Source organism: Cololabis saira, chromosome 8 (assembly GCF_033807715.1).
Source record: "Cololabis saira isolate AMF1-May2022 chromosome 8, fColSai1.1, whole genome shotgun sequence".
NCBI classification, from domain to species: domain Eukaryota; kingdom Metazoa; phylum Chordata; class Actinopteri; order Beloniformes; family Belonidae; genus Cololabis; species Cololabis saira.
The window spans coordinates 18,324,548-18,343,903 of NC_084594.1; the positions used below are offsets into that span (position 1 = coordinate 18,324,548).

The following is a 19,356-nucleotide window of genomic DNA, read 5'->3' on the forward strand; positions in this document are numbered from 1 at the left end:
CTGCCCTTTGTACAACCTCTACACGCATTTAAAGCAGCACAATGTACATCAACTTCCAACAGGTTTAATGACACCTCTGTCTTGGTCTGAGGGCTCTGTATTGCCTTCACTGGCACTATGTAACTTTGAGGTGCATGGTAGGAACACTTCCACACTACTGGCAAAGCACTAGCGCTTTTGTCCAAAGGAGCCGCCAAACTCAACAAAAGCTGAAAGTTATCTCGTGCTACTTTAAGTCTTTACATATTTGGTTTACTCTGTTGATGCTAGCGACAATTTTTGTCGACTAAATCAGCCGAATAGAGCCCGGATAGCTCAGTCGGTAGAGCATCAGACTTTTAATCTGAGGGTCCAGGGTTCAAGTCCCTGTTCGGGCGTCAGTTTTATAGTGGCTATAGAGGTGGGCTACAGTCTGGAGGCATGGAGGAGCACGGATTGCAAGCAAGGAAGTTGATGTACGGAACAAGACCCCAAAAACCTTACTGTGCATTCACACCAGAAGCATCCAAAACCTGTGGTCGCTCAGCACTCCTGCATCGCGCCGCATGCAGAAGGCTTTCAAGTTGCGCTGCAGAACTGGAGGGGAAAAAGCATATAAAACCTACATATATCTATATATACAGCGTGCACATCTTCGGTTTCCTCTTCCACCATGGATCGCACTTTGGGAAGCCTTCTTCATATTTCAGTAGTGCATTAGCTGACGAAGCGCGGGGCCCGGCTCCGTCGGTCCATCTGGGTCAACAAGGTGCTGCAACCCTGCAACTCCGTGGGGAATTTCCTCATCTGATATCGGAGCTCCGATGCTTGGTACCTGGTGTGTCAGTGGTGTTCACTGGAGACAGACTACAGCGCTTACCGGGAGCAACAGCTCGACGATAGTTGCTGTTGATCCGAGGACCAAGGAGACATTAATCTGACTCTTGTCTTGTCTATGCGGAAATAACGCGGAAATATGAAAAAGGCTTCCACAGTGCGATCCGTGGTGAAAGAGGAAACACAAGACGCTGCATATATGTAGGTTTTATATGTTTTTTCCCTCCAGTTCTGCAGCGCACATAGATAGATAGATAGATAGATAGATAGATAGATAGATAGATAGATAGATAGATAGATAGATAGATAGATAGATAGATAGATAGATAGATAGATAGATAGATAGATAGATAGATAGATAGATAGATAGATAGATAGATAGATAGATAGATAGATAGATAGATAGATAGATAGATAGATAGATAGGAAAAGTAAAACCTACAGTTTTGCAGTTCTGTCTGTTATTAACGTTTGAATGCCGGATTTACTGCAAAAGATGATTGTACCATGTTACCACACGGAGGCAGCAATGCTCAATGTTTGACAAATACTACCACTGTTATCAGAGCTGCCCTTTGTACAACCTCTACACGCATTTAAAGCAGCACAATGTACATCAACTTCCAACAGGTTTAATGACACCTCTGTCATGGTCTGAGGGGTCTGTATCGCCTTCACTGGCACTATGTAACTTTGAGGTGCATGGTAGGAACACTTCCACACTACTGGCAAAGCACTACTGCTTTTGTCCAAAGGAGCCGCCAAACTCAACAAAAGCTGAAAGTTATCTTGTGCTGCTTTAAGTCTTTACATATTTGGTTTACCCTGGTGATCAAAGCGACAATTTTTGTTGACTAAATCATCCAAATAGAGCCCGGATAGCTCAGTCGGTAGAGCATCAGACTTTTAATCTGAGGGTCCAGGGTTCAAGTCCCTGTTCGGGCGTCAGTTTTATAGTGGATATAGAGGTGGGCTACAGTCTGGAGGCATGGAGGAGCACGGATTGCAAGCATGGTGAACCAGGGCCCCGGAGCAAGACCCCAGGAACCTTACTGTGCATTCAAAACCAGAAGCATCCAAAACCTGTGGTCGCTCAGCACTCCTGCATCGCGCCGCATGCAGAAGGCTTTCCGTCGGTCCATCTGGGTCAACAAGGTGCTGCAACTCCGTGGAGAATTTCATCATCGGAGCTCCGTTTTGACGATGCTTGGTACCTGGTGTGTCAGTGGTGTTCACTGGAGACAGACTACAGCGTTTACCGGGAGCAACAGCTCGACGATAGTTGCTGTTGATCCGAGGACCAAGGAGACATTAATCTGACTCTTGTCTTGTCTATGCGGAAATAACGCGGAAATATGAAAAAGGCTTCCACAGTGCGATCCGTGGTGAAAGAGGAAACCCAAGACGCTGCATATATGTAGGTTTTATATGCTTTTTCCCTCCAGTTCTGCAGCGCACATAGATAGATAGATAGATAGATAGATAGATAGATAGATAGATAGATAGATAGATAGATAGATAGATAGATAGATAGATAGATAGATAGATAGATAGATAGATAGATAGATAGATAGATAGATAGATAGATAGATAGATAGATAGGAAAAGTAAAAACTACAGTTTTGCAGTTCTGTCTGTTATTAACGTTTGAATGCCGGATTTACTGCAAAAGATGATTGTACCATGTTACCACACGGAGGCAGCAATGCTCAATGTTTGAGAAATACTACCACTGTTATCAGAGCTGCCCTTTGTACAACCTCTACACGCATTTAAAGCAGCACAATGTACATCAACTTCCAACAGGTTTACTGACACCTCTGTCATGGTCTGAGGGGTCTGTATCGCCTTCACTGGCACTATGTAACTTTGAGGTGCATGGTAGGAACACTTCCACACTACTGGCAAAGCACTACCGCTTTTGTCCAAAGGAGCCGCCAAACTCAACAAAAGCTGAAAGTTATCTTGTGCTGCTTTAAGTCTTTACATATTTGGTTTACTCTGTTGATGCTAGCGCCAATTTTTGTTGACTAAATCAGCCGAATAGAGCCCGGATAGCTCAGTCGGTAGAGCATCAGACTTTTAATCTGAGGGTCCAGGGTTCAAGTCCCTGTTCGGGCGTCAGTTTTATAGTGGCTATAGAGGTGGGCTACAGTCTGGAGGCATGGAGGAGCACGGATTGCAAGCAAGGAAGTTGATGTACGGAACAAGACCGCAAAAACCTTACTGTGCATTCACACCAGAAGCATCCAAAACCTGTGGTCGCTCAGCACTCCTGCATCGCGCCGCATGCAGAAGGCTTTCAAGTTGCGCTGCAGAACTGGAGGGGAAAAAGCATATAAAACCTACATATATCTATATATACAGCGTGCACATCTTCGGTTTCCTCTTCCACCATGAATCGCACTTTGGGAAGCCTTCTTCATATTTCAGTAGTGCATTAACTGAGGAAGCGTGGGGCCCGGCTCCGTCGGTCCATCTGGGTCAACAAGGTGCTGCAACCCTGCAACTCCGTGGGGAATTTCCTCATCTGATATCGGAGCTCCGTTTTGAGGATGCTTGGTACCTGGTGTGTCAGTGGTGTTCACTGGAGACAGACTACAGCGCTTACCGGGAGCAACAGCTCGACGATAGTTGCTGTTGATCCGAGGACCAAGGAGACATTAATCTGACTCTTGTCTTGTCTATGCGGAAATAACGCGGAAATATGAAAAAGCCTTCCACAGTGCGATCCGTGGTGAAAGAGGAAACACAAGACGCTGCATATATGTAGGTTTTATATGCTTTTTCCCTCCAGTTCTGCAGCGCACATAGATAGATAGATAGATAGATAGATAGATAGATAGATAGATAGATAGATAGATAGATAGATAGATAGATAGATAGATAGATAGATAGATAGATAGATAGATAGATAGATAGATAGATAGATAGATAGATAGATAGATAGATAGATAGATAGATAGATAGATAGATAGATAGATAGATAGGAAAAGTAAAAACTACAGTTTTGCATTTCTGTCTGTTATTAACGTTTGAATGCCGGATTTACTGCAAAAGATGATTGTACCATGTTACCACACGGAGGCAGCAATGCTCAATGTTTGAGAAATACTACCACTGTTATCAGAGCTGCCCTTTGTACAACCTCTACACGCATTTAAAGCAGCACAATGTACATCAACTTCCAACAGGTTTAATGACACCTCTGTCTTGGTCTGAGGGCTCTGTATTGCCTTCACTGGCACTATGTAACTTTGAGGTGCATGGTAGGAACACTTCCACACTACTGGCAAAGCACTAGCGCTTTTGTCCAAAGGAGCCGCCAAACTCAACAAAAGCTGAAAGTTATCTCGTGCTACTTTAAGTCTTTACATATTTGGTTTACTCGGTTGATGCTAGCGACAATTTTTGTCGACTAAATCAGCCGAATAGAGCCCGGATAGCTCAGTAGGTAGAGCATCAGACTTTTAATCTGAGGGTCCAGGGTTCAAGTCCCTGTTCGGGCATCAGTTTTATAGTGGCTATAGAGGTGGGCTACAGTCTGGAGGCATGGAGGAGCACGGATTGCAAGCAAGGAAGTTGATGTACGGAACAAGACCCCAAAAACCTTACTGTGCATTCACACCAGAAGCATCCAAAACCTGTGGTCGCTCAGCACTCCTGCATCGCGCCGCATGCAGAAGGCTTTCAAGTTGCGCTGCAGAACTGGAGGGGAAAAAGCATATAAAACCTACATATATCTATATATACAGCGTGCACATCTTCGGTTTCCTCTTCCACCATGGATCGCACTTTGGGAAGCCTTCTTCATATTTCAGTAGTGCATTAGCTGAGGAAGCGCGGGGCCCGGCTCCGTCGGTCCATCTGGGTCAACAAGGTGCTGCAACCCTGCAACTCCGTGGGGAATTTCCTCATCTGATATCGGAGCTCCGATGCTTGGTACCTGGTGTGTCAGTGGTGTTCACTGGAGACAGACTACAGCGCTTACCGGGAGCAACAGCTCGACGATAGTTGCTGTTGATCCGAGGACCAAGGAGACATTAATCTGACTCTTGTCTTGTCTATGCGGAAATAACGCGGAAATATGAAAAAGCCTTCCACAGTGCGATCCGTGGTGAAAGAGGAAACACAAGACGCTGCATATATGTAGGTTTTATATGCTTTTTCCCTCCAGTTCTGCAGCGCACATAGATAGATAGATAGATAGATAGATAGATAGATAGATAGATAGATAGATAGATAGATAGATAGATAGATAGATAGATAGATAGATAGATAGATAGATAGATAGATAGATAGATAGATAGATAGATAGATAGGAAAAGTAAAAACTACAGTTTTGCAGTTCTGTCTGTTATTAACGTTTGAATGCCGGATTTACTGCAAAAGATGATTGTACCATGTTACCACACGGAGGCAGCAATGCTCAATGTTTGAGAAATACTACCACTGTTATCAGAGCTGCCCTTTGTACAACCTCTACACGCATTTAAAGCAGCACAATGTACATCAACTTCCAACAGGTTTAATGACACCTCTCTCATGGTCTGAGGGGTCTGTATCGCCTTCACTGGCACTATGTAACTTTAAGGTGCATGGTAGGAACACTTCCACACTACTGGCAAAGCACTACCGCTTTTGTCCAAAGGAGCCGCCAAACTCAACAAAAGCTGAAAGTTATCTCGTGCTGCTTTAAGTCTTTAAATATTTGGTTTACTCTGGTGATCCAAGCGACAATTTTTGTTGACTAAATCACCCAAATAGAGCCCGGATAGCTCAGTCGGTAGAGCATCAGACTTTTAATCTGAGGGTCCAGGGTTCAAGTCCCTGTTCGGGCGTCAGTTTTATAGTGGCTATAGAGGTGGGCTACAGTCTGGAGGCATGGAGGAGCACGGATTGCAAGCAAGGAAGTTGATGTACGGAACAAGACCCCCAAAACCTTACTGTGCATTCACACCAGAAGCATCCAAAACCTGTGGTCGCTCAGCACTCCTGCATCGCGCCGCATGCAGAAGGCTTTCAAGTTGCGCTGCAGAACTGGAGGGGAAAAAGCATATAAAACCTACACATATCTATATATACAGCGTGCACATCTTCGGTTTCCTCTTCCACCATGGATCGCACTTTGGGAAGCCTTCTTCATATTTCAGCAGTGCATTAGCTGAGGAAGCGCGGGGCCCGGCTCCGTCGGTCCATCTGGGTCAACAAGGTGCTGCAACCCTGCAACTCCGTGGGGAATTTCCTCATCTGATATCGGAGCTCCGATGCTTGGTACCTGGTGTGTCAGTGGTGTTCACTGGAGACAGACTACAGCGCTTACCGGGAGCAACAGCTCGACGATAGTTGCTGTTGATCCGAGGACCAAGGAGACATTAATCTGACTCTTGTCTTGTCTATGCGGAAATAACGCGGAAATATGAAAAAGCCTTCCACAGTGCGATCCGTGGTGAAAGAGGAAACACAAGACGCTGCATATATGTAGGTTTTATATGTTTTTTCCCTCCAGTTCTGCAGCGCACATAGATAGATAGATAGATAGATAGATAGATAGATAGATAGATAGATAGATAGATAGATAGATAGATAGATAGATAGATAGATAGATAGATAGATAGATAGATAGATAGATAGATAGATAGATAGATAGATAGATAGATAGATAGATAGATAGGAAAAGTAAAAACTACAGTTTTGCATTTCTGTCTGTTATTAACGTTTGAATGCCGGATTTACTGCAAAAGATGATTGTACCATGTTACCACACGGAGGCAGCAATGCTCAATGTTTGAGAAATACTACCACTGTTATCAGAGCTGCCCTTTGTACAACCTCTACACGCATTTAAAGCAGCACAATGTACATCAACTTCCAACAGGTTTAATGACACCTCTGTCTTGGTCTGAGGGCTCTGTATTGCCTTCACTGGCACTATGTAACTTTGAGGTGCATGGTAGGAACACTTCCACACTACTGGCAAAGCACTAGCGCTTTTGTCCAAAGGAGCCGCCAAACTCAACAAAAGCTGAAAGTTATCTCGTGCTACTTTAAGTCTTTACATATTTGGTTTACTCTGTTGATGCTAGCGACAATTTTTGTCGACTAAATCAGCCGAATAGAGCCCGGATAGCTCAGTCGGTAGAGCATCAGACTTTTAATCTGAGGGTCCAGGGTTCAAGTCCCTGTTCGGGCATCAGTTTTATAGTGGCTATAGAGGTGGGCTACAGTCTGGAGGCATGGAGGAGCACGGATTGCAAGCAAGGAAGTTGATGTACGGAACAAGACCCCAAAAACCTTACTGTGCATTCACACCAGAAGCATCCAAAACCTGTGGTCGCTCAGCACTCCTGCATCGCGCCGCATGCAGAAGGCTTTCAAGTTGCGCTGCAGAACTGGAGGGGAAAAAGCATATAAAACCTACATATATCTATATATACAGCGTGCACATCTTCGGTTTCCTCTTCCACCATGGATCGCACTTTGGGAAGCCTTCTTCATATTTCAGTAGTGCATTAACTGAGGAAGCGCGGGGCCCGGCTCCGTCGGTCCATCTGGGTCAACAAGGTGCTGCAACCCTGCAACTCCGTGGGGAATTTCCTCATCTGATATCGGAGCTCCGTTTTGAGGATGCTTGGTACCTGGTGTGTCAGTGGTGTTCACTGGAGACAGACTACAGCGCTTACCGGGAGCAACAGCTCGACGATAGTTGCTGTTGATCCGAGGACCAAGGAGACATTAATCTGACTCTTGTCTTGTCTATGCGGAAATAACGCGGAAATATGAAAAAGCCTTCCACAGTGCGATCCGTGGTGAAAGAGGAAACACAAGACGCTGCATATATGTAGGTTTTATATGCTTTTTCCCTCCAGTTCTGCAGCGCACATAGATAGATAGATAGATAGATAGATAGATAGATAGATAGATAGATAGATAGATAGATAGATAGATAGATAGATAGATAGATAGATAGATAGATAGATAGATAGATAGATAGATAGATAGATAGATAGATAGATAGATAGATAGATAGATAGATAGATAGATAGATAGATAGATAGATAGATAGGAAAAGTAAAAACTACAGTTTTGCATTTCTGTCTGTTATTAACGTTTGAATGCCGGATTTACTGCAAAAGATGATTGTACCATGTTACCACACGGAGGCAGCAATGCTCAATGTTTGAGAAATACTACCACTGTTATCAGAGCTGCCCTTTGTACAACCTCTACACGCATTTAAAGCAGCACAATGTACATCAACTTCCAACAGGTTTAATGACACCTCTGTCTTGGTCTGAGGGCTCTGTATTGCCTTCACTGGCACTATGTAACTTTGAGGTGCATGGTAGGAACACTTCCACACTACTGGCAAAGCACTAGCGCTTTTGTCCAAAGGAGCCGCCAAACTCAACAAAAGCTGAAAGTTATCTCGTGCTACTTTAAGTCTTTACATATTTGGTTTACTCTGTTGATGCTAGCGACAATTTTTGTTGACTAAATCAGCCGAATAGAGCCCGGATAGCTCAGTCGGTAGAGCATCAGACTTTTAATCTGAGGGTCCAGGGTTCAAGTCCCTGTTCGGGCGTCAGTTTTATAGTGGCTATAGAGGTGGGCTACAGTCTGGAGGCATGGAGGAGCACGGATTGCAAGCAAGGAAGTTGATGTACGGAACAAGACCCCAAAAACCTTACTGTGCATTCACACCAGAAGCATCCAAAACCTGTGGTCGCTCAGCACTCCTGCATCGCGCCGCATGCAGAAGGCTTTCAAGTTGCGCTGCAGAACTGGAGGGGAAAAAGCATATAAAACCTACATATATCTATATATACAGCGTGCACATCTTCGGTTTCCTCTTCCACCATGGATCGCACTTTGGGAAGCCTTCTTCATATTTCAGTAGTGCATTAGCTGACGAAGCGCGGGGCCCGGCTCCGTCGGTCCATCTGGGTCAACAAGGTGCTGCAACCCTGCAACTCCGTGGGGAATTTCCTCATCTGATATCGGAGCTCCGATGCTTGGTACCTGGTGTGTCAGTGGTGTTCACTGGAGACAGACTACAGCGCTTACCGGGAGCAACAGCTCGACGATAGTTGCTGTTGATCCGAGGACCAAGGAGACATTAATCTGACTCTTGTCTTGTCTATGCGGAAATAACGCGGAAATATGAAAAAGGCTTCCACAGTGCGATCCGTGGTGAAAGAGGAAACACAAGACGCTGCATATATGTAGGTTTTATATGTTTTTTCCCTCCAGTTCTGCAGCGCACATAGATAGATAGATAGATAGATAGATAGATAGATAGATAGATAGATAGATAGATAGATAGATAGATAGATAGATAGATAGATAGATAGATAGATAGATAGATAGATAGATAGATAGATAGATAGATAGATAGATAGATAGATAGATAGATAGATAGATAGATAGATAGATAGATAGATAGATAGATAGGAAAAGTAAAAACTACAGTTTTGCAGTTCTGTCTGTTATTAACGTTTGAATGCCGGATTTACTGCAAAAGATGATTGTACCATGTTACCACACGGAGGCAGCAATGCTCAATGTTTGACAAATACTACCACTGTTATCAGAGCTGCCCTTTGTACAACCTCTACACGCATTTAAAGCAGCACAATGTACATCAACTTCCAACAGGTTTAATGACACCTCTGTCATGGTCTGAGGGGTCTGTATCGCCTTCACTGGCACTATGTAACTTTGAGGTGCATGGTAGGAACACTTCCACACTACTGGCAAAGCACTACTGCTTTTGTCCAAAGGAGCCGCCAAACTCAACAAAAGCTGAAAGTTATCTTGTGCTGCTTTAAGTCTTTACATATTTGGTTTACCCTGGTGATCAAAGCGACAATTTTTGTTGACTAAATCATCCAAATAGAGCCCGGATAGCTCAGTCGGTAGAGCATCAGACTTTTAATCTGAGGGTCCAGGGTTCAAGTCCCTGTTCGGGCGTCAGTTTTATAGTGGATATAGAGGTGGGCTACAGTCTGGAGGCATGGAGGAGCACGGATTGCAAGCATGGTGAACCAGGGCCCCGGAGCAAGACCCCAGGAACCTTACTGTGCATTCAAAACCAGAAGCATCCAAAACCTGTGGTCGCTCAGCACTCCTGCATCGCGCCGCATGCAGAAGGCTTTCCGTCGGTCCATCTGGGTCAACAAGGTGCTGCAACTCCGTGGAGAATTTCATCATCGGAGCTCCGTTTTGACGATGCTTGGTACCTGGTGTGTCAGTGGTGTTCACTGGAGACAGACTACAGCGTTTACCGGGAGCAACAGCTCGACGATAGTTGCTGTTGATCCGAGGACCAAGGAGACATTAATCTGACTCTTGTCTTGTCTATGCGGAAATAACGCGGAAATATGAAAAAGGCTTCCACAGTGCGATCCGTGGTGAAAGAGGAAACCCAAGACGCTGCATATATGTAGGTTTTATATGCTTTTTCCCTCCAGTTCTGCAGCGCACATAGATAGATAGATAGATAGATAGATAGATAGATAGATAGATAGATAGATAGATAGATAGATAGATAGATAGATAGATAGATAGATAGATAGATAGATAGATAGATAGATAGATAGATAGATAGATAGATAGATAGGAAAAGTAAAAACTACAGTTTTGCAGTTCTGTCTGTTATTAACGTTTGAATGCCGGATTTACTGCAAAAGATGATTGTACCATGTTACCACACGGAGGCAGCAATGCTCAATGTTTGACAAATACTACCACTGTTATCAGAGCTGCCCTTTGTACAACCTCTACACGCATTTAAAGCAGCACAATGTACATCAACTTCCAACAGGTTTAATGACACCTCTGTCATGGTCTGAGGGGTCTGTATCGCCTTCACTGGCACTATGTAACTTTGAGGTGCATGGTAGGAACACTTCCACACTACTGGCAAAGCACTACTGCTTTTGTCCAAAGGAGCCGCCAAACTCAACAAAAGCTGAAAGTTATCTTGTGCTGCTTTAAGTCTTTACATATTTGGTTTACCCTGGTGATCAAAGCGACAATTTTTGTTGACTAAATCATCCAAATAGAGCCCGGATAGCTCAGTCGGTAGAGCATCAGACTTTTAATCTGAGGGTCCAGGGTTCAAGTCCCTGTTCGGGCGTCAGTTTTATAGTGGATATAGAGGTGGGCTACAGTCTGGAGGCATGGAGGAGCACGGATTGCAAGCATGGTGAACCAGGGCCCCGGAGCAAGACCCCAGGAACCTTACTGTGCATTCAAAACCAGAAGCATCCAAAACCTGTGGTCGCTCAGCACTCCTGCATCGCGCCGCATGCAGAAGGCTTTCCGTCGGTCCATCTGGGTCAACAAGGTGCTGCAACTCCGTGGAGAATTTCATCATCGGAGCTCCGTTTTGACGATGCTTGGTACCTGGTGTGTCAGTGGTGTTCACTGGAGACAGACTACAGCGTTTACCGGGAGCAACAGCTCGACGATAGTTGCTGTTGATCCGAGGACCAAGGAGACATTAATCTGACTCTTGTCTTGTCTATGCGGAAATAACGCGGAAATATGAAAAAGGCTTCCACAGTGCGATCCGTGGTGAAAGAGGAAACCCAAGACGCTGCATATATGTAGGTTTTATATGCTTTTTCCCTCCAGTTCTGCAGCGCACATAGATAGATAGATAGATAGATAGATAGATAGATAGATAGATAGATAGATAGATAGATAGATAGATAGATAGATAGATAGATAGATAGATAGATAGATAGATAGATAGATAGATAGATAGATAGATAGATAGATAGATAGATAGGAAAAGTAAAAACTACAGTTTTGCATTTCTGTCTGTTATTAACGTTTGAATGCCGGATTTACTGCAAAAGATGATTGTACCATGTTACCACACGGAGGCAGCAATGCTCAATGTTTGAGAAATACTACCACTGTTATCAGAGCTGCCCTTTGTACAACCTCTACACGCATTTAAAGCAGCACAATGTACATCAACTTCCAACAGGTTTAATGACACCTCTGTCTTGGTCTGAGGGCTCTGTATTGCCTTCACTGGCACTATGTAACTTTGAGGTGCATGGTAGGAACACTTCCACACTACTGGCAAAGCACTAGCGCTTTTGTCCAAAGGAGCCGCCAAACTCAACAAAAGCTGAAAGTTATCTCGTGCTACTTTAAGTCTTTACATATTTGGTTTACTCTGTTGATGCTAGCGACAATTTTTGTCGACTAAATCAGCCGAATAGAGCCCGGATAGCTCAGTCGGTAGAGCATCAGACTTTTAATCTGAGGGTCCAGGGTTCAAGTCCCTGTTCGGGCATCAGTTTTATAGTGGCTATAGAGGTGGGCTACAGTCTGGAGGCATGGAGGAGCACGGATTGCAAGCATGGTGAACCAGGGCCCCGGAGCAAGACCCCAGGAACCTTACTGTGCATTCAAAACCAGAAGCATCCAAAACCTGTGGTCGCTCAGCACTCCTGCATCGCGCCGCATGCAGAAGGCTTTCCGTCGGTCCATCTGGGTCAACAAGGTGCTGCAACTCCGTGGAGAATTTCATCATCGGAGCTCCGTTTTGACGATGCTTGGTACCTGGTGTGTCAGTGGTGTTCACTGGAGACAGACTACAGCGTTTACCGGGAGCAACAGCTCGACGATAGTTGCTGTTGATCCGAGGACCAAGGAGACATTAATCTGACTCTTGTCTTGTCTATGCGGAAATAACGCGGAAATATGAAAAAGGCTTCCACAGTGCGATCCGTGGTGAAAGAGGAAACCCAAGACGCTGCATATATGTAGGTTTTATATGCTTTTTCCCTCCAGTTCTGCAGCGCACATAGATAGATAGATAGATAGATAGATAGATAGATAGATAGATAGATAGATAGATAGATAGATAGATAGATAGATAGATAGATAGATAGATAGATAGATAGATAGATAGATAGATAGATAGATAGATAGATAGATAGATAGATAGATAGATAGATAGATAGATAGATAGATAGATAGATAGGAAAAGTAAAAACTACAGTTTTGCATTTCTGTCTGTTATTAACGTTTGAATGCCGGATTTACTGCAAAAGATGATTGTACCATGTTACCACACGGAGGCAGCAATGCTCAATGTTTGAGAAATACTACCACTGTTATCAGAGCTGCCCTTTGTACAACCTCTACACGCATTTAAAGCAGCACAATGTACATCAACTTCCAACAGGTTTAATGACACCTCTGTCTTGGTCTGAGGGCTCTGTATTGCCTTCACTGGCACTATGTAACTTTGAGGTGCATGGTAGGAACACTTCCACACTACTGGCAAAGCACTAGCGCTTTTGTCCAAAGGAGCCGCCAAACTCAACAAAAGCTGAAAGTTATCTCGTGCTACTTTAAGTCTTTACATATTTGGTTTACTCTGTTGATGCTAGCGACAATTTTTGTCGACTAAATCAGCCGAATAGAGCCCGGATAGCTCAGTCGGTAGAGCATCAGACTTTTAATCTGAGGGTCCAGGGTTCAAGTCCCTGTTCGGGCATCAGTTTTATAGTGGCTATAGAGGTGGGCTACAGTCTGGAGGCATGGAGGAGCACGGATTGCAAGCAAGGAAGTTGATGTACGGAACAAGACCCCAAAAACCTTACTGTGCATTCACACCAGAAGCATCCAAAACCTGTGGTCGCTCAGCACTCCTGCATCGCGCCGCATGCAGAAGGCTTTCAAGTTGCGCTGCAGAACTGGAGGGGAAAAAGCATATAAAACCTACATATATCTATATATACAGCGTGCACATCTTCGGTTTCCTCTTCCACCATGGATCGCACTTTGGGAAGCCTTCTTCATATTTCAGTAGTGCATTAACTGAGGAAGCGCGGGGCCCGGCTCCGTCGGTCCATCTGGGTCAACAAGGTGCTGCAACCCTGCAACTCCGTGGGGAATTTCCTCATCTGATATCGGAGCTCCGTTTTGAGGATGCTTGGTACCTGGTGTGTCAGTGGTGTTCACTGGAGACAGACTACAGCGCTTACCGGGAGCAACAGCTCGACGATAGTTGCTGTTGATCCGAGGACCAAGGAGACATTAATCTGACTCTTGTCTTGTCTATGCGGAAATAACGCGGAAATATGAAAAAGCCTTCCACAGTGCGATCCGTGGTGAAAGAGGAAACACAAGACGCTGCATATATGTAGGTTTTATATGCTTTTTCCCTCCAGTTCTGCAGCGCACATAGATAGATAGATAGATAGATAGATAGATAGATAGATAGATAGATAGATAGATAGATAGATAGATAGATAGATAGATAGATAGATAGATAGATAGATAGATAGATAGATAGATAGATAGATAGATAGATAGATAGATAGATAGATAGATAGATAGATAGATAGATAGATAGGAAAAGTAAAAACTACAGTTTTGCATTTCTGTCTGTTATTAACGTTTGAATGCCGGATTTACTGCAAAAGATGATTGTACCATGTTACCACACGGAGGCAGCAATGCTCAATGTTTGAGAAATACTACCACTGTTATCAGAGCTGCCCTTTGTACAACCTCTACACGCATTTAAAGCAGCACAATGTACATCAACTTCCAACAGGTTTAATGACACCTCTGTCTTGGTCTGAGGGCTCTGTATTGCCTTCACTGGCACTATGTAACTTTGAGGTGCATGGTAGGAACACTTCCACACTACTGGCAAAGCACTACCGCTTTTGTCCAAAGGAGCCGCCAAACTCAACAAAAGCTGAAAGTTATCTTGTGCTGCTTTAAGTCTTTACATATTTGGTTTACTCTGTTGATGCTAGCGCCAATTTTTGTTGACTAAATCAGCCGAATAGAGCCCGGATAGCTCAGTAGGTAGAGCATCAGACTTTTAATCTGAGGGTCCAGGGTTCAAGTCCCTGTTCGGGCATCAGTTTTATAGTGGCTATAGAGGTGGGCTACAGTCTGGAGGCATGGAGGAGCACGGATTGCAAGCAAGGAAGTTGATGTACGGAACAAGACCCCAAAAACCTTACTGTGCATTCACACCAGAAGCATCCAAAACCTGTGGTCGCTCAGCACTCCTGCATCGCGCCGCATGCAGAAGGCTTTCAAGTTGCGCTGCAGAACTGGAGGGGAAAAAGCATATAAAACCTACATATATCTATATATACAGCGTGCACATCTTCGGTTTCCTCTTCCACCATGGATCGCACTTTGGGAAGCCTTCTTCATATTTCAGTAGTGCATTAGCTGAGGAAGCGCGGGGCCCGGCTCCGTCGGTCCATCTGGGTCAACAAGGTGCTGCAACCCTGCAACTCCGTGGGGAATTTCCTCATCTGATATCGGAGCTCCGATGCTTGGTACCTGGTGTGTCAGTGGTGTTCACTGGAGACAGACTACAGCGCTTACCGGGAGCAACAGCTCGACGATAGTTGCTGTTGATCCGAGGACCAAGGAGACATTAATCTGACTCTTGTCTTGTCTATGCGGAAATAACGCGGAAATATGAAAAAGGCTTCCACAGTGCGATCCGTGGTGAAAGAGGAAACCCAAGACGCTGCATATATGTAGGTTTTATATGCTTTTTCCCTCCAGTTCTGCAGCGCACATAGATAGATAGATAGATAGATAGATAGATAGATAGATAGATAGATAGATAGATAGATAGATAGATAGATAGATAGATAGATAGATAGATAGATAGATAGATAGATAGATAGATAGATAGATAGATAGATAGATAGATAGATAGATAGATAGATAGATAGATAGATAGATAGATAGATAGGAAAAGTAAAAACTACAGTTTTGCATTTCTGTCTGTTATTAACGTTTGAATGCCGGATTTACTGCAAAAGATGATTGTACCATGTTACCACACGGAGGCAGCAATGCTCAATGTTTGAGAAATACTACCACTGTTATCAGAGCTGCCCTTTGTACAACCTCTACACGCATTTAAAGCAGCACAATGTACATCAACTTCCAACAGGTTTACTGACACCTCTGTCATGGTCTGAGGGGTCTGTATCGCCTTCACTGGCACTATGTAACTTTGAGGTGCATGGTAGGAACACTTCCACACTACTGGCAAAGCACTACCGCTTTTGTCCAAAGGAGCCGCCAAACTCAACAAAAGCTGAAAGTTATCTTGTGCTGCTTTAAGTCTTTACATATTTGGTTTACTCTGTTGATGCTAGCGCCAATTTTTGTTGACTAAATCAGCCGAATAGAGCCCGGATAGCTCAGTCGGTAGAGCATCAGACTTTTAATCTGAGGGTCCAGGGTTCAAGTCCCTGTTCGGGCGTCAGTTTTATAGTGGCTATAGAGGTGGGCTACAGTCTGGAGGCATGGAGGAGCACGGATTGCAAGCAAGGAAGTTGATGTACGGAACAAGACCGCAAAAACCTTACTGTGCATTCACACCAGAAGCATCCAAAACCTGTGGTCGCTCAGCACTCCTGCATCGCGCCGCATGCAGAAGGCTTTCAAGTTGCGCTGCAGAACTGGAGGGGAAAAAGCATATAAAACCTACATATATCTATATATACAGCGTGCACATCTTCGGTTTCCTCTTCCACCATGAATCGCACTTTGGGAAGCCTTCTTCATATTTCAGTAGTGCATTAACTGAGGAAGCGCGGGGCCCGGCTCCGTCGGTCCATCTGGGTCAACAAGGTGCTGCAACCCTGCAACTCCGTGGGGAATTTCCTCATCTGATATCGGAGCTCCGTTTTGAGGATGCTTGGTACCTGGTGTGTCAGTGGTGTTCACTGGAGACAGACTACAGCGCTTACCGGGAGCAACAGCTCGACGATAGTTGCTGTTGATCCGAGGACCAAGGAGACATTAATCTGACTCTTGTCTTGTCTATGCGGAAATAACGCGGAAATATGAAAAAGCCTTCCACAGTGCGATCCGTGGTGAAAGAGGAAACACAAGACGCTGCATATATGTAGGTTTTATATGCTTTTTCCCTCCAGTTCTGCAGCGCACATAGATAGATAGATAGATAGATAGATAGATAGATAGATAGATAGATAGATAGATAGATAGATAGATAGATAGATAGATAGATAGATAGATAGATAGATAGATAGATAGATAGATAGATAGATAGATAGATAGATAGATAGATAGATAGATAGATAGATAGATAGATAGATAGATAGATAGATAGATAGATAGATAGATAGATAGATAGGAAAAGTAAAAACTACAGTTTTGCATTTCTGTCTGTTATTAACGTTTGAATGCCGGATTTACTGCAAAAGATGATTGTACCATGTTACCACACGGAGGCAGCAATGCTCAATGTTTGAGAAATACTACCACTGTTATCAGAGCTGCCCTTTGTACAACCTCTACACGCATTTAAAGCAGCACAATGTACATCAACTTCCAACAGGTTTAATGACACCTCTGTCTTGGTCTGAGGGCTCTGTATTGCCTTCACTGGCACTATGTAACTTTGAGGTGCATGGTAGGAACACTTCCACACTACTGGCAAAGCACTAGCGCTTTTGTCCAAAGGAGCCGCCAAACTCAACAAAAGCTGAAAGTTATCTCGTGCTACTTTAAGTCTTTACATATTTGGTTTACTCGGTTGATGCTAGCGACAATTTTTGTCGACTAAATCAGCCGAATAGAGCCCGGATAGCTCAGTAGGTAGAGCATCAGACTTTTAATCTGAGGGTCCAGGGTTCAAGTCCCTGTTCGGGCATCAGTTTTATAGTGGCTATAGAGGTGGGCTACAGTCTGGAGGCATGGAGGAGCACGGATTGCAAGCAAGGAAGTTGATGTACGGAACAAGACCCCAAAAACCTTACTGTGCATTCACACCAGAAGCATCCAAAACCTGTGGTCGCTCAGCACTCCTGCATCGCGCCGCATGCAGAAGGCTTTCAAGTTGCGCTGCAGAACTGGAGGGGAAAAAGCATATAAAACCTACATATATCTATATATACAGCGTGCACATCTTCGGTTTCCTCTTCCACCATGGATCGCACTTTGGGAAGCCTTCTTCATATTTCAGTAGTGCATTAGCTGAGGAAGCGCGGGGCCCGGCTCCGTCGGTCCATCTGGGTCAACAAGGTGCTGCAACCCTGCAACTCCGTGGGGAATTTCCTCATCTGATATCGGAGCTCCGATGCTTGGTACCTGGTGTGTCAGTGGTGTTCACTGGAGACAGACTACAGCGCTTACCGGGAGCAACAGCTCGACGATAGTTGCTGTTGATCCGAGGACCAAGGAGACATTAATCTGACTCTTGTCTTGTCTATGCGGAAATAACGCGGAAATATGAAAAAGGCTTCCACAGTGCGATCCGTGGTGAAAGAGGAAACCCAAGACGCTGCATATATGTAGGTTTTATATGCTTTTTCCCTCCAGTTCTGCAGCGCACATAGATAGATAGATAGATAGATAGATAGATAGATAGATAGATAGATAGATAGATAGATAGATAGATAGATAGATAGATAGATAGATAGATAGATAGATAGATAGATAGATAGATAGATAGATAGATAGATAGATAGATAGATAGATAGATAGATAGATAGATAGATAGATAGGAAAAGTAAAAACTACAGTTTTGCATTTCTGTCTGTTATTAACGTTTGAATGCCGGATTTACTGCAAAAGATGATTGTACCATGTTACCACACGGAGGCAGCAATGCTCAATGTTTGAGAAATACTACCACTGTTATCAGAGCTGCCCTTTGTACAACCTCTACACGCATTTAAAGCAGCACAATGTACATCAACTTCCAACAGGTTTACTGACACCTCTGTCATGGTCTGAGGGGTCTGTATCGCCTTCACTGGCACTATGTAACTTTGAGGTGCATGGTAGGAACACTTCCACACTACTGGCAAAGCACTACCGCTTTTGTCCAAAGGAGCCGCCAAACTCAACAAAAGCTGAAAGTTATCTTGTGCTGCTTTAAGTCTTTACATATTTGGTTTACTCTGTTGATGCTAGCGCCAATTTTTGTTGACTAAATCAGCCGAATAGAGCCCGGATAGCTCAGTCGGTAGAGCATCAGACTTTTAATCTGAGGGTCCAGGGTTCAAGTCCCTGTTCGGGCGTCAGTTTTATAGTGGCTATAGAGGTGGGCTACAGTCTGGAGGCATGGAGGAGCACGGATTGCAAGCAAGGAAGTTGATGTACGGAACAAGACCGCAAAAACCTTACTGTGCATTCACACCAGAAGCATCCAAAACCTGTGGTCGCTCAGCACTCCTGCATCGCGCCGCATGCAGAAGGCTTTCAAGTTGCGCTGCAGAACTGGAGGGGAAAAAGCATATAAAACCTACATATATCTATATATACAGCGTGCACATCTTCGGTTTCCTCTTCCACCATGAATCGCACTTTGGGAAGCCTTCTTCATATTTCAGTAGTGCATTAACTGAGGAAGCGCGGGGCCCGGCTCCGTCGGTCCATCTGGGTCAACAAGGTGCTGCAACCCTGCAACTCCGTGGGGAATTTCCTCATCTGATATCGGAGCTCCGTTTTGAGGATGCTTGGTACCTGGTGTGTCAGTGGTGT

At 44.4% G+C, this 19,356-nt stretch overlaps 15 non-coding genes across 15 annotated transcripts; all 15 read left to right on the forward strand.

Annotated features, from left to right (window-relative positions):
* Window positions 1-304: 304 nt before the first annotated feature.
* Window positions 305-377, forward strand: trnak-uuu (transfer RNA lysine (anticodon UUU)). The gene has a single exon. It is a non-coding gene; the product is annotated as a tRNA-Lys (tRNA).
* A 1,311-nt stretch (window positions 378-1,688) lies between these two features.
* trnak-uuu (transfer RNA lysine (anticodon UUU)) lies at window positions 1,689-1,761 on the forward strand. Its single transcript has one exon. It is a non-coding gene; the product is annotated as a tRNA-Lys (tRNA).
* A 1,103-nt stretch (window positions 1,762-2,864) lies between these two features.
* Window positions 2,865-2,937, forward strand: trnak-uuu (transfer RNA lysine (anticodon UUU)). Its single transcript has one exon. It is a non-coding gene; the product is annotated as a tRNA-Lys (tRNA).
* Window positions 2,938-4,252: 1,315 nt separating this feature from the next.
* trnak-uuu (transfer RNA lysine (anticodon UUU)) lies at window positions 4,253-4,325 on the forward strand. The gene has a single exon. It is a non-coding gene; the product is annotated as a tRNA-Lys (tRNA).
* Window positions 4,326-5,584: 1,259 nt separating this feature from the next.
* On the forward strand, window positions 5,585-5,657 carry trnak-uuu (transfer RNA lysine (anticodon UUU)). Its single transcript has one exon. It is a non-coding gene; the product is annotated as a tRNA-Lys (tRNA).
* A 1,279-nt stretch (window positions 5,658-6,936) lies between these two features.
* Window positions 6,937-7,009, forward strand: trnak-uuu (transfer RNA lysine (anticodon UUU)). The gene has a single exon. It is a non-coding gene; the product is annotated as a tRNA-Lys (tRNA).
* Window positions 7,010-8,328: 1,319 nt separating this feature from the next.
* On the forward strand, window positions 8,329-8,401 carry trnak-uuu (transfer RNA lysine (anticodon UUU)). The gene has a single exon. It is a non-coding gene; the product is annotated as a tRNA-Lys (tRNA).
* A 1,315-nt stretch (window positions 8,402-9,716) lies between these two features.
* On the forward strand, window positions 9,717-9,789 carry trnak-uuu (transfer RNA lysine (anticodon UUU)). Its single transcript has one exon. It is a non-coding gene; the product is annotated as a tRNA-Lys (tRNA).
* Window positions 9,790-10,884: 1,095 nt separating this feature from the next.
* trnak-uuu (transfer RNA lysine (anticodon UUU)) lies at window positions 10,885-10,957 on the forward strand. The gene has a single exon. It is a non-coding gene; the product is annotated as a tRNA-Lys (tRNA).
* A 1,103-nt stretch (window positions 10,958-12,060) lies between these two features.
* Window positions 12,061-12,133, forward strand: trnak-uuu (transfer RNA lysine (anticodon UUU)). Its single transcript has one exon. It is a non-coding gene; the product is annotated as a tRNA-Lys (tRNA).
* A 1,139-nt stretch (window positions 12,134-13,272) lies between these two features.
* trnak-uuu (transfer RNA lysine (anticodon UUU)) lies at window positions 13,273-13,345 on the forward strand. The gene has a single exon. It is a non-coding gene; the product is annotated as a tRNA-Lys (tRNA).
* Window positions 13,346-14,652: 1,307 nt separating this feature from the next.
* Window positions 14,653-14,725, forward strand: trnak-uuu (transfer RNA lysine (anticodon UUU)). Its single transcript has one exon. It is a non-coding gene; the product is annotated as a tRNA-Lys (tRNA).
* Window positions 14,726-16,032: 1,307 nt separating this feature from the next.
* Window positions 16,033-16,105, forward strand: trnak-uuu (transfer RNA lysine (anticodon UUU)). Its single transcript has one exon. It is a non-coding gene; the product is annotated as a tRNA-Lys (tRNA).
* Window positions 16,106-17,448: 1,343 nt separating this feature from the next.
* trnak-uuu (transfer RNA lysine (anticodon UUU)) lies at window positions 17,449-17,521 on the forward strand. The gene has a single exon. It is a non-coding gene; the product is annotated as a tRNA-Lys (tRNA).
* A 1,299-nt stretch (window positions 17,522-18,820) lies between these two features.
* trnak-uuu (transfer RNA lysine (anticodon UUU)) lies at window positions 18,821-18,893 on the forward strand. The gene has a single exon. It is a non-coding gene; the product is annotated as a tRNA-Lys (tRNA).
* The last annotated feature ends 463 nt before the right edge of the window (window positions 18,894-19,356 follow it).